We start from the raw sequence: 3471 nt of genomic DNA, 5'->3' as shown, positions 1-3471 counted from the left end.
TTAGAACTAGTGCCCCATCTTGTTTAGTTTTTCCTCCTGATGCATCTAATTTCAACTTTAAACCTCAAATTATTCAATTTTTACCAAATTTTCATGGCTTAGATTCTGAAAATCCATATTTACATCTAAGAGAATTTGAGGAAGTTTGTAACACTTATAATGATCAAAATTGTAGCATGGATATAGTTCGATTAAAGCTTTTCCCTTTTTCTTTAAAAGATAAAGCTAAAACATGGCTACAAAATTTGAGATCAAGTTCAATAAGATCATGGGAAGAAATGCAACAACAATTTCTCAAAAAGTTTTTTCCTTCCCATAGAACAAACTCTTTTAAAAGACAAATTACTACTTTTTCTCAAAAACAAGGAGAAACATTTTATCAATGTTGGGATAGATATAAAGAATTACTTAATACATGCCCACATCATGGTTTTGAAACATGGAGAATAGTTTCTCACTTTTATGAAGGTCTAATACCTAAAGATAGGCAAATGATAGAATTCATGTGTAATGGAACTTTTGAAGATAAAAACCCAAATGAAGCTATGGAGTATTTGGTTTCATTAGCAGAAAATATTCAAAATTGGGATAATATAGGCACCATAGAACCACCAACAACTAAAATCAATAATTCAATAAATGGTGGTGGTATTTATAATCTTAAAGATGATATAGATATTCAAGCTAAACTTGCATCTTTAGCAAGAAAAATTGAGTCATTAGAAATGAAAAAGAGTGGTCAATTAAAAAGTATTCAAGAAATTGTTTGTCATATATGTGATACACATGATCATGCTACAAAAGATTGTCCAACATTACCTTCATTTAAAGAATGTCTCCATGAACAAGCAAATTATGTTAACAATTATAAAAAACCAATATTAGATCCTTTTTCAACATCATGTAATCCCGGATGGAAAAATCATCCTAATTTTAGTTGGAGGAATTATAATAATGCACAACCCTCACAACAATATTTTCAAAATAACCAAAATCATCAAGGTTATATTCCTTATGTTACACCTCCAAGAAAAAACTTTGAAGATGTAATTCATGCATTTATCCAAAAGCAAGAATCTATCAATATTCAAAACAGTCAATCTATGACTGATTTGAAAGAAACTCTTGCAAAATTTGCATCTGCACTTAATATTCATGAAAAAGGAAAATTTCCATCTCAACCTCAACCTAATCCTAAAAATCAAAATCAAGAATTAAAAAATGAAAAAATTGATCAAATAAAATCTGTTATTACCCTTAGAAGTGGTAAAATAGTTAATGATCCATATAGTAATGAAAACAAGGATCATTTAAAATCAAAGAGTAAGGATGATAATCCTGATACTTTTGAGAATGATGATACCTTAAATTCTAAAAATAATATGTTGAATGATAAATCATCTGAAATAATAAATGAATCAAATAAACCTCCACCATTTCCTCATGCATTAACAAATCATAAAAAACAAAAAAATGATTCTGATATCTATGAAGTTTTTAAACAAGTAAAGATAAATATTCCATTATTAGATGCTATTAAACAAGTACCTTCATATGCAAAATTTTTAAAAGACTTATGTACGATGAAGAGAAAATTGCAAGTGAAGAAGAAAGCATTCTTGGCTGAACAAGTAAGTTCTATTCTTCAAAATAATTCTAGTTTAAATATAAAGATCCCGGTTGTCCAACAATTTCATGTATTATTGGAGAAAAAAAAATTAAAAAAGCTTTGTTAGATTTGGGAGCAAGTGTGAATTTACTTCCTTATTCAGTTTATGAAAAACTTAATTTAGGAGAATTAAAACCCACCTCGGTTACTCTCTTACTGGCGGATAGGTCAATCAAAATACCTAGAGGTATTGTAGAAGATGTGTTGGTTCAAGTTGATAAATTCATATATCCTGTAGATTTTATTGTTTTGGATACACAACCAATACAAGTACATAATGAAATTCCAGTAATATTGGGACGACCATTTCTAGCAACTTCAAATGCTTTAATTAATTGTCGAAATGGAATAATGAAATTGTCTTTTGGAAATATGACTCTAGAACTTAATGTGTTCAATTTATGTAAACAACCAAGTATTAATGAAAATGAATATGATAATGAAATTGAAACAATTATGGAAGAAAATATACAAGAAGAAAACTTAAATCAACAATCTGAAGTTTTTTCAATAGAATGTTTTGAGTCTGAAAATAATTTTAAAAAAGATGATAATACAAAACTTGAATAAAAAATTTTACCATTCGAATTGAAATATGTATTTCTTGGTGAAAATAAAACATTTCCTGTTGTAATTTCTTCCACTCTTCTACCAAATCAAGAAGAAGATTTAATTAAATTACTTAAGAAATATAAAAATGCAATTGGATGGACTTTGAAAGATATAAAAGGTATAAATCCTTTAATTTGCACACATAAAATTCATTTGGAAGAAAATGCTAAAACATATCAACAACCACAAAGAAGGTTAAATCCACATATGAAAGAAGTTGTTAAGAATGAAGTATTAAAACTATTAGACGCTGGAATTATCTATCCAATCTCAGATAGTAAATGGGTAAGTCCAACACAAGTAGTACCTAAAAAGTCAGGCATCACTGTTATAAAAAATGAAAATGGAGAGTTATTACAAGCTAGGATTCCATCTAGCTAGCATATGTGTATTGATTATAGAAAATTAAATGATGCAACTAGAAAAGATCATTTCCCACCACCATTTTTAGATCAAATTCTAGAAAAAGTAGCAGGAAATTCTTATTATCGTTTTCTTGATGGGTATTCGGGGTATTATCAAATACCTATATCATTAGAAGATCAAGAAAAAACTACTTTCACTTGTCCTTTCGGAACTTTTGCATTTAAAAGAATGCCATTTGGTTTATGTAATGCTCCGGCTACTTTTCAAAGATGCATGTTAAGTATTTTCAGTGATATGATTGAAGAATTTGTAGAAGTTTTTATGGATGATATAACTGTTTTTGGAAACTCATTTGAAAATTGTCTTAAAAACCTAGAAGAAGTATTAAAACGATGTGAAGAAAAAAATCTTGTTTTAAATTGAGAAAAATGTCATTATATGGTTAAATCTGGGATTGTGTTAGGTCATGTGATATCTGAAAAAGGAATTGAAGTTGATGTTATTGCTAATTTAACATCACCAAAAACGGTCAAAGAAGTTCGATCATTCTTGGGTCATGCAGGTTTTTATAGAAGGTTTATAAAAAATTTCAGCATAATATCTAAACCAATTTCGAATCTTTTAACAAAAGATACACAATTTGAATGGACTCAGAAATGTGAAAATGATTTTAAAAAATAATTAATCTTTTAATTACATCACCTATTTTACAACCTCCAGATTGGTCTTTACCATTTGAATTAATGTGTGATGTAAGTGATTATGCTATAGGAGCTGTATTAGGACAGAGAAAAGAAAGAAAACCGTATGCAATCTATTATGCT

At 28.2% G+C, this 3471-nt stretch overlaps 1 non-coding gene across 1 annotated transcript; it reads right to left on the bottom strand.

The window, feature by feature from the left end:
• Positions 1–322: 322 nt before the first annotated feature.
• Positions 323–433, bottom strand: LOC140985447 (small nucleolar RNA R71). The gene has a single exon (XR_012176766.1). It is a non-coding gene; the product is annotated as a small nucleolar RNA R71 (small nucleolar RNA).
• Positions 434–3471: the final 3038 nt, after the last annotated feature.

This window comes from Primulina huaijiensis, chromosome 9 (assembly GCF_012295235.1).
Source record: "Primulina huaijiensis isolate GDHJ02 chromosome 9, ASM1229523v2, whole genome shotgun sequence".
Taxonomy (NCBI): Eukaryota; Viridiplantae; Streptophyta; class Magnoliopsida; order Lamiales; family Gesneriaceae; genus Primulina; species Primulina huaijiensis.
This window is presented reverse-complemented; position numbering and strand designations above follow the sequence as displayed.